Consider the following 10,943-nt stretch of genomic DNA (forward strand, 5'->3'; position numbering starts at 1 on the left):
CGGCGGATCCATCGATGTCGGGGAAATGAGTCTCCAACTCGGAGCATTTAACAAATTGATGTCAAAAAGTACACAACAAGACAATAGAAAATGTAACGCTAAGTTTATGACGCACCACAAAGTGCCGATATTCAGTTTTGGGAAACATCGAGAAAAACCGAAACATCGAGAAAGTGTGAAAACAGAGAGAGAGAGTGTTAGGAAGCCACGCCCACTGAGAAGTCTATATAAATGAGCTGATGTGAAGTATTCCAGCCATTCAGTTGCTCAAACTAGCCTGAGGAAGGAAAAGAAACTCCGAAACGTCGCGATAAGGTTTGAGCAGTACATTTAGGGCCTCCATTTCAAAACGCAAATGGGAGAGAGCCACATTATTTAATCTCAGGGGAAAATAAAATAAATGTATTAAGTCCACAAAGACAAAACTTTATTATTTACAGAAAATGACCGCACTCTTCAACACACCTCTAAACCCAACCCGGGTGACCTTTCACACCTAAAAACTTAACCCAAGTACCTAGAGCCCTAAGACCAGGGACCCTAAGACCCCGAACCCTACCCAAACACTGAATTAGCGCTACACACATACCTAAAACTTGGTGGGTAATTTTTTCACAGCAACTTAGTTGTGTTGCGGGCTGACGCTGGCCTTTCTCGATGTCGTTCGGATCCGTTCGGCCGACTCGGACGCCGCGGGCGTGGCGGGCAGTTGATGTCGATGGACCGTGCATAACCGGGGATGGACTCAGTCCAACCTCTGGATTTTTCTTCACCCTAACCCAGCCAGTGCCTCCAGCTCTGCACCTCGCCTGCTGCGGACGGGAACGCCGGCGGATCCATCGATGTCGGGGAAATGAGTCTCCAACTCGGAGCATTTAACAAATTGATGTCAAAAAGTACACAACAAGACAATAGAAAATGTAACGCTAAGTTTATGACGCACCACAAAGTGCCGATATTCAGTTTTGGGAAACATCGAGAAAAACCGAAACATCGAGAAAGTGTGAAAACAGAGAGAGAGAGTGTTAGGAAGCCACGCCCACTGAGAAGTCTATATAAATGAGCTGATGTGAAGTATTCCAGCCATTCAGTTGCTCAAACTAGCCTGAGGAAGGAAAAGAAACTCCGAAACGTCGCGATAAGGTTTGAGCAGTACATTTAGGGCCTCCATTTCAAAACGCAAATGGGAGAGAGCCACATTATTTAATCTCAGGGGAAAATAAAATAAATGTATTAAGTCCACAAAGACAAAACTTTATTATTTACAGAAAATGACCGCACTCTTCAACACACCTCTAAACCCAACCCGGGTGACCTTTCACACCTAAAAACTTAACCCAAGTACCTAGAGCCCTAAGACCAGGGACCCTAAGACCCCGAACCCTACCCAAACACTGAATTAGCGCTACACACATACCTAAAACTTGGTGGGTAATTTTTTCACAGCAACTTAGTTGTGTTGCGGGCTGACGCTGGCCTTTCTCGATGTCGTTCGGATCCGTTCGGCCGACTCGGACGCCGCGGGCGTGGCGGGCAGTTGATGTCGATGGACCGTGCATAACCGGGGATGGACTCAGTCCAACCTCTGGATTTTTCTTCACCCTAACCCTAACCCTAACCCTATCCACAAAAACAAAACTTTATTATTTACAAACATCGACTGCACTCTTCAACACACCTCTAAACCCAACCCGGGTGACCTTTCACACCTAAAACTTAACCCAAGTGCCTAGAGCCCTAAGAGCAGGGACCCTAAGACCCCGAACCCTACCCCAAATGCTGAATTAGCGCTATACACATACCTAAAACTTGGTGGGTAATTTTTTCACGACAATTTAGTTGTGTTGCGGGCTGACGCTGGCCTTTCTCGATGTCGTTCGGATCCGTTCGGCCGACCCGGACGCCGCGGGCGTGGCGGGCAGTTGATGTCGATGGACCGTGCATAACCGGGGATGGACCCAGTCCAACCTCTGGATTTTTTCTCACCCTAACCCAGCCAGTGCCTCCAGCTCTGCACCTCGCCTGCTGCGGACGGGAACGCCGGCGGATCCATCGATGTCGGGGAAATGAGTCTCCAACTTGGAACATTTAATAAATTGGTGTCAAAAAGTACACAACAGGACAGCAGAAAGTATAACGCTAAGTTTATGACGCACCACAAAGTGCCGATATTCAGTTTTGGGAAACATCGAGAAAAATCGAAACATCGAGAAAGTGTGAAAACAGAGAGAGAGAGTGTTAGGAAGCCACGCCCACTGAGAAGTCTATATAAATGAGCTGATGTGAAGTATTCCAGCCATTCAGTTGCTCAAACTAGCCTGAGGAAGGAAAAGAAACTCCGAAACGTCGCGATCAGGTTTGAGCAGTATATTTAGTGCCTCCATTTCAAAACGCAAATGGGAGAGAGCCGCAATATTTAATCTCATGGGAAAGTAAAATAAATGTATTAAGTCCACAAAAACAAAACTTTATTATTTACAAACATCGACTGCACTCTTCAACACACCTCTAAACCCAACCCGGGTGACCTTTCACACCTAAAACTTAACCCAAGTGCCTAGAGCCCTAAGAGCAGGGACCCTAAGACCCCGAACCCTACCCCAAATGCTGAATTAGCGCTATACACATACCTAAAACTTGGTGGGTAATTTTTTCACGACAATTTAGTTGTGTTGCGGGCTGACGCTGGCCTTTCTCGATGTCGTTCGGATCCGTTCGGCCGACCCGGACGCCGCGGGCGTGGCGGGCAGTTGATGTCGATGGACCGTGCATAACCGGGGATGGACCCAGTCCAACCTCTGGATTTTTTCTCACCCTAACCCAGCCAGTGCCTCCAGCTCTGCACCTCGCCTGCTGCGGACGGGAACGCCGGCGGATCCATCGATGTCGGGGAAATGAGTCTCCAACTTGGAACATTTAATAAATTGGTGTCAAAAAGTACACAACAGGACAGCAGAAAGTATAACGCTAAGTTTATGACGCACCACAAAGTGCCGATATTCAGTTTTGGGAAACATCGAGAAAAATCGAAACATCGAGAAAGTGTGAAAACAGAGAGAGAGAGTGTTAGGAAGCCACGCCCACTGAGAAGTCTATATAAATGAGCTGATGTGAAGTATTCCAGCCATTCAGTTGCTCAAACTAGCCTGAGGAAGGAAAAGAAACTCCGAAACGTCGCGATCAGGTTTGAGCAGTATATTTAGTGCCTCCATTTCAAAACGCAAATGGGAGAGAGCCGCAATATTTAATCTCATGGGAAAGTAAAATAAATGTATTAAGTCCACAAAAACAAAACTTTATTATTTACAAACATCGACTGCACTCTTCAACACACCTCTAAACCCAACCCGGGTGACCTTTCACACCTAAAACTTAACCCAAGTGCCTAGAGCCCTAAGAGCAGGGACCCTAAGACCCCGAACCCTACCCCAAATGCTGAATTAGCGCTATACACATACCTAAAACTTGGTGGGTAATTTTTTCACGACAATTTAGTTGTGTTGCGGGCTGACGCTGGCCTTTCTCGATGTCGTTCGGATCCGTTCGGCCGACCCGGACGCCGCGGGCGTGGCGGGCAGTTGATGTCGATGGACCGTGCATAACCGGGGATGGACCCAGTCCAACCTCTGGATTTTTTCTCACCCTAACCCTAACCCTAACCCTAACCCTAACCTAACCCTAACCCCTTCTGTTTCGACGGTGGGGGACGCAGGAGGGGGAGACAGACCCAGACAGGTCAAGTGGAAGGCGGGTGGCCCAGACAGGCCTAACGCTTTCTGTTTTGATAAAAAGTAAAACCGGGTAACTCATTCGTCAGCCGCTCGTCATCGCACTCAAAATACTAATACCACACACGAAGAAGCTACATCAGAACTCGTCGTCGCACTCAAAATACTAAGACTACACAAGACTGGAAACAAGCACCATCCAAACTCGTCTTCGCACTCAAAAGACTAATACTACACAGGATGGACAACAAGCTACATCTAAACTCGTCGCACTCAAAATACTAATACTACACAGGACTGGATACAAGCAACATCCAAACTCGTCGTCGCACTCAAAATACTCATACTACACAGGATTGGCAACAAGCTACATCTAAACTCGCCGCACTCAAAATACTAATACTACACAGGATTGAAATAAAACAACAAGCCACATCTAACTCGTCGCCGCACTCAAACTACTAATACTAGACAGGATTAGAAACAAACAAGCTACATCGAAAGGCGTCATCGCACTCAAAATACTAACATCTAACCCGTCTGACTCAAAATACTTATACTACACAGGATAGGAAACAACAAGCTACATCTAATGATCGACAAAGGAATGTAAAAATGCGAGTTAAGCAGTAAAGACAACATAAAGAGTAGTGTAACATCTTTATTTTATTATATATACACACATCGGATAAACAGTCAAAACCCTTAGAAAAAGGCAAAAATTACATTCAAACAAACAGCAGTGAAGACAATATAAACAGTTAAAATACCCAAAAAAAGACAAGACTAGTCAAACAAACAGTAACACCAACCGTTCGTCGATTTGACTTAAATTCAGGACAATACCACTTGCGTTTGAAATCAAAGAATAAACCATACAAAGAAGACTAAGAAGAGGAGTAGGTAGAAGACTAAGAAGAGGAGTAGGAAGAAGACTAAGAAGAGGAGTAGGTAGAAGACTAAGAAGAGGAGTAGGAAGAAGACTAAGAAGAGGAGTAGGTAGAAGACTAAGAAGAGGAGTAGGAAGAAGACTAAGAAGAGGAGTAGGAAGAAGACTAAGAAGAGAAGTAGGAAGAAGACTAAGAAGAGGAGTAGGAAGAAGAGGAAAAAAGCAGATCTCTCCTGAAATTAAACATCTTAATATACCTCATATAAACAGTTAGAACCCTTAAATAAGGCAAAACAACAGTCAAACAAATAGAAATGCGCAAATTATCTCTTAAATAAACAAGTCAATAGACAAACAAATCAATAAATAAACAAGCAATAAAATTAAGACAAAGTTAAGACAACAATTAATAGTAAAGAACATTTGATGCAAGTTAAATCCTCAAATAACCAAGCCGAACCAATACCGCAGACCTTCTCGGTCATGGTATCTCCCCTGCCAGAACAAAAACCAGAGGTCACCGTCCTCGAGACGGACGCGCTCAAAAACCACTCGCAGCAACTTTTCCGACTTTCCCCTTTGGGGTTGATGCTCCCAACGGTTGTCCTCGGGGAGGATGATGTCGGTTTGGTTCTTGCATTGCCCCTAGAGGTGAAGACTGGTAGAAGCTTGTTGTATTTTAACGAATATGACCGCCAGTTTGAGCCTCGACCTGACCCCTGCAGGCTGGGGGCGTCAGGACCGCCTCTTTGTCTCCAGTCACATTTGGGGACGTTCTCTGAACTCCTTTTATATGTGTCGACAGGGCGGGTATTCTGGAGATAGGCGGCAAGAGGAGACGAGGCAGACTGCAGACTCTTCTCGGGTGACCTGGGCAACCTCGCGGTGTTAACAAAGGGTCACTTGGGTGAGTGGTGAGTATGCAGCCCCCCTACGTCCACTTGGACATGCACGCAGGGATTGGTGGCCTAAGGGCAAATAGGCCTTAAATGAAGCCCAGTCTTCTATTGGTGATTAGCACCTCCACACAACGAGCACATTGCGCACCTACACCACGGACACCAGCCGACTAACTTCACCAACCTCGTCTTCAAAAATTGGATCTACTTGAAACTCGGAAACCCGTGTCGCAGAAATTTGTTCTTCCACAACTTCTAAACGCTGCTAACCCCAAAATTAGGGACAACCCTCACCCAAACCGAACTCTAACCCCAACCAAAGGGCATAACCCTAATTATTCTTCTTATACTAACCCAAACTCGTAACCCTAATTGTCAAAGGACAGCCCTCACCCGCACCAAACCCTAAACCCAACCAAAGGGCATAACCCTAATTATTCTAAGCAATTTGAGAAAACGAAAGTGCTCGTCTAACCCAATCTCGTAACCCTAATTGTCAAAGGACAGCCCTCACCTGCACCAAACCCTAAACCCAACCAAAGGGCAAAACCCTAATTCTTGTAAAAAGCTTAGGGAAACGACTGCCCTCATCTAACCCGAACCCTAAACCCAACTCTAGTTCAAAAAGGACAACCCTCACCTACAACAAACCCTAACTCTCGATAATTAAAAGGGCATAACCCCAAGCCTTCGGAAAAACACACCAACCCCCTAACAACCCTCACTAAACACCAGATCCCAAAACAAACAGATTGAGGATTTGGTCGACTTCCCACCACAAATTGGCAGTAAGACACTGGCCTGGAATTGATCAACCAGCGCTGATCGCCTCAGACGAGGGTGTCTAGTGTTTAAAGAATCGAAACACCCGATGAATCTGAGGTACACTACTGATGAAGTGTCTTAAACATTTCCCTCTCACAGCTGGTCTTGAGGGAGTAACAAAAGGAGAAATTAAATCCAAAACCTCACCCATCGAACCCTACAGCATCCGAACCCATCAAAACCATCCCAAAGACGTTGGCACATCGTGCAACAGCCAATAATCATGACACAAAAAACACTTTCCCTCATCAAGTCTCAAGCCCAAAGCCCACAAACAAGGCTAACCCTCCCACACAGGAGGGGGAAGATCAACGCTCTTATGGTATATAGTCAGACAAGCGCGGGCCCGTGCACGCTTCCTCAATCTCCCTACTTCAAACCTACCTAGACTAGCGCTAGGATGGGGGGAGTTGTTGTAATTCTTTCAAACCCTAACCTAGCCAGAGCCATCGGACTTGACATATACCAATTTACGCACAGGATCTCTCAAAGGGCACCCATTCATCCATTCTGATCGATCTGTTACCTTTTGGCTAGCTCCCTCTGGCTTCCCCTTCTGTTTCGGCAGTGGGGGACGCAGGAGGGAGAGACGAATCCAGACCCAGACGGGTCGGTGGAAGGCGGGTGGCCCAGACAGGCCTAACGTCTTCTGGTTCGTTTGATAAAATGTAAAATCGGGTAACTCGTTCATCAATCGCTCGTCGTCGCACTCAAAATACTAACACCACACACGAAGAAGCTACATCAGAACTCGTCGTCGCACTCAAAATACTAAGACTACACAAGACTGGAAACAAGCACCACCCAAACTCGTCTTCGCACTCAAAAGACTAATACTACACAGGATTGGCAACAAGCTACATCTAAACTCGTCGCACTCAAAATATTAATACTACACAGGACTGGATACAAGCAACATCCAAACTCGTCGTCGCACTCAAAATACTCACACTACACAGGATTGGCAACAAGTTACATCTAAACTCGCCGCACTCAAAATACTAATACTACACAGGATTGGAATAAAACAAGCCAGATCTAACTCGTCGCCGCACTCAAACTACTAATACTAGACAGGATTAGAAACAAACAAGCTACATCTAAACGCGTCAATTGCACTCAAAATACTAACATCTAACTCGTCTGACTCAATACTTATACTACACAGGATAGGAAACAACAAGCTACATCTAATGATCGACAAAGGAATGTAAAAATGCGAGTTAAGCAGTAAAGACAACATAAAGAGTAGTGTAACATCTTTATTTTATTATATATACACACATCGGATAAACAGTCAAAACCCTTAGAAAAAGGCAAAAATTACATTCAAACAAACAGCAGTGAAGACAATATAAACAGTTAAAATACTCAAAAAAAGACAAGACTAGTCAAACAAACAGCAACACCAACCGTTCGTCGATTTGACTTAAATTCAGGACAATACCACTTGCGTTTGAAATCAAAGAATAAACCATACAAAGAAGACTAAGAAGAGGAGTAGGTAGAAGACTAAGAAGAGGAGTAGGAAGAAGACTAAGAAGAGGAGTAGGAAGAAGACTAAGAAGAGAAGTAGGAAGAAGACTAAGAAGAGGAGTAGGAAGAAGAGGAAAAAAGCAGATCTCTCCTGAAATTAAACATCTTAATATACCTCATATAAATAGTTAGAACCCTTAAATAAGGCAAAACAACAGTCAAGCAAATAGAAATGCGCAAATTATCTCTTAAATAAACAAGTCAATAGACAAACAAATCAATAAATAAACAAGCAATAAAATTAAGACAAAGTTAAGACAACAATTAATAGTAAAGAACATTTGATGCAAGTTAAATCCTCAAATAACCAAGCCGAACCAATACCGCAGACCTTCTCGGTCATGGTATCTCCCCTGCCAGAACAAAAACCAGAGGTCACCGTCCTCGAGACGGACGCGCTCAAAAACCACTCGCAGCAACTTTTCCGACTTTCCCCTTTGGGGTTGATGCTCCCAACGGTTGTCCTCGGGGAGGATGATGTCGGTTTGGTTCTTGCATTGCCCCTAGAGGTGAAGACTGGTAGAAGCTTGTTGTATTTTAACGAATATGACCGCCAGTTTGAGCCTCGACCTGACCCCTGCAGGCTGGGGGCGTCAGGACCGCCTCTTTGTCTCCAGTCACATTTGGGGACGTTCTCTGAACTCCTTTTATATGTGTCGACAGGGCGGGTATTCTGGAGATAGGCGGCAAGAGGAGACGAGGCAGACTGCAGACTCTTCTCGGGTGACCTGGGCAACCTCGCGGTGTTAACAAAGGGTCACTTGGGTGAGTGGTGAGTATGCAGCCCCCCTACGTCCACTTGGACATGCACGCAGGGATTGGTGGCCTAAGGGCAAATAGGCCTTAAATGAAGCCCAGTCTTCTATTGGTGATTAGCACCTCCACACAACGAGCACATTGCGCACCTACACCACGGACACCAGCCGACTAACTTCACCAACCTCGTCTTCAAAAATTGGATCTACTTGAAACTCGGAAACCCGTGTCGCAGAAATTTGTTCTTCCACAACTTCTAAACGCTGCTAACCCCAAAATTAGGGACAACCCTCACCCAAACCGAACTCTAACCCCAACCAAAGGGCATAACCCTAATTATTCTTCTTATACTAACCCAAACTCGTAACCCTAATTGTCAAAGGACAGCCCTCACCCGCACCAAACCCTAAACCCAACCAAAGGGCATAACCCTAATTATTCTAAGCAATTTGAGAAAACGAAAGTGCTCGTCTAACCCAATCTCGTAACCCTAATTGTCAAAGGACAGCCCTCACCTGCACCAAACCCTAAACCCAACCAAAGGGCAAAACCCTAATTCTTGTAAAAAGCTTAGGGAAACGACTGCCCTCATCTAACCCGAACCCTAAACCCAACTCTAGTTCAAAAAGGACAACCCTCACCTACAACAAACCCTAACTCTCGATAATTAAAAGGGCATAACCCCAAGCCTTCGGAAAAACACACCAACCCCCTAACAACCCTCACTAAACACCAGATCCCAAAACAAACAGATTGAGGATTTGGTCGACTTCCCACCACAAATTGGCAGTAAGACACTGGCCTGGAATTGATCAACCAGCGCTGATCGCCTCAGACGAGGGTGTCTAGTGTTTAAAGAATCGAAACACCCGATGAATCTGAGGTACACTACTGATGAAGTGTCTTAAACATTTCCCTCTCACAGCTGGTCTTGAGGGAGTAACAAAAGGAGAAATTAAATCCAAAACCTCACCCATCGAACCCTACAGCATCCGAACCCATCAAAACCATCCCAAAGACGTTGGCACATCGTGCAACAGCCAATAATCATGACACAAAAAACACTTTCCCTCATCAAGTCTCAAGCCCAAAGCCCACAAACAAGGCTAACCCTCCCACACAGGAGGGGGAAGATCAACGCTCTTATGGTATATAGTCAGACAAGCGCGGGCCCGTGCACGCTTCCTCAATCTCCCTACTTCAAACCTACCTAGACTAGCGCTAGGATGGGGGGAGTTGTTGTAATTCTTTCAAACCCTAACCTAGCCAGAGCCATCGGACTTGACATATACCAATTTACGCACAGGATCTCTCAAAGGGCACCCATTCATCCATTCTGATCGATCTGTTACCTTTTGGCTAGCTCCCTCTGGCTTCCCCTTCTGTTTCGGCAGTGGGGGACGCAGGAGGGAGAGACGAATCCAGACCCAGACGGGTCGGTGGAAGGCGGGTGGCCCAGACAGGCCTAACGTCTTCTGGTTCGTTTGATAAAATGTAAAATCGGGTAACTCGTTCATCAATCGCTCGTCGTCGCACTCAAAATACTAACACCACACACGAAGAAGCTACATCAGAACTCGTCGTCGCACTCAAAATACTAAGACTACACAAGACTGGAAACAAGCACCACCCAAACTCGTCTTCGCACTCAAAAGACTAATACTACACAGGATTGGCAACAAGCTACATCTAAACTCGTCGCACTCAAAATATTAATACTACACAGGACTGGATACAAGCAACATCCAAACTCGTCGTCGCACTCAAAATACTCACACTACACAGGATTGGCAACAAGTTACATCTAAACTCGCCGCACTCAAAATACTAATACTACACAGGATTGGAATAAAACAAGCCAGATCTAACTCGTCGCCGCACTCAAACTACTAATACTAGACAGGATTAGAAACAAACAAGCTACATCTAAACGCGTCAATTGCACTCAAAATACTAACATCTAACTCGTCTGACTCAATACTTATACTACACAGGATAGGAAACAACAAGCTACATCTAATGATCGACAAAGGAATGTAAAAATGCGAGTTAAGCAGTAAAGACAACATAAAGAGTAGTGTAACATCTTTATTTTATTATATATACACACATCGGATAAACAGTCAAAACCCTTAGAAAAAGGCAAAAATTACATTCAAACAAACAGCAGTGAAGACAATATAAACAGTTAAAATACTCAAAAAAAGACAAGACTAGTCAAACAAACAGCAACACCAACCGTTCGTCGATTTGACTTAAATTCAGGACAATACCACTTGCGTTTGAAATCAAAGAATAAACCATACAAAG

General features: G+C 45.0%; 1 long non-coding RNA gene across 1 annotated transcript; it reads left to right on the forward strand.

Moving 5' to 3' along the window:
- The first annotated feature begins 3,912 nt into the window (after nucleotides 1–3,912).
- Nucleotides 3,913–8,106, forward strand: LOC147843735 (uncharacterized). Its single transcript, XR_015490691.1, has 2 exons — nucleotides 3,913–4,631; nucleotides 4,728–8,106. It is a non-coding gene; the product is annotated as an uncharacterized LOC147843735 (long non-coding RNA).
- Nucleotides 8,107–10,943: the final 2,837 nt, after the last annotated feature.

The sequence above is a fragment of the Danio rerio genome, chromosome 5 (genome assembly GCF_052040795.2).
Source record: "Danio rerio strain M-AB ecotype USA chromosome 5, GRCz13ab, whole genome shotgun sequence".
Lineage (NCBI taxonomy): Eukaryota > Metazoa > Chordata > Actinopteri > Cypriniformes > Danionidae > Danio > Danio rerio.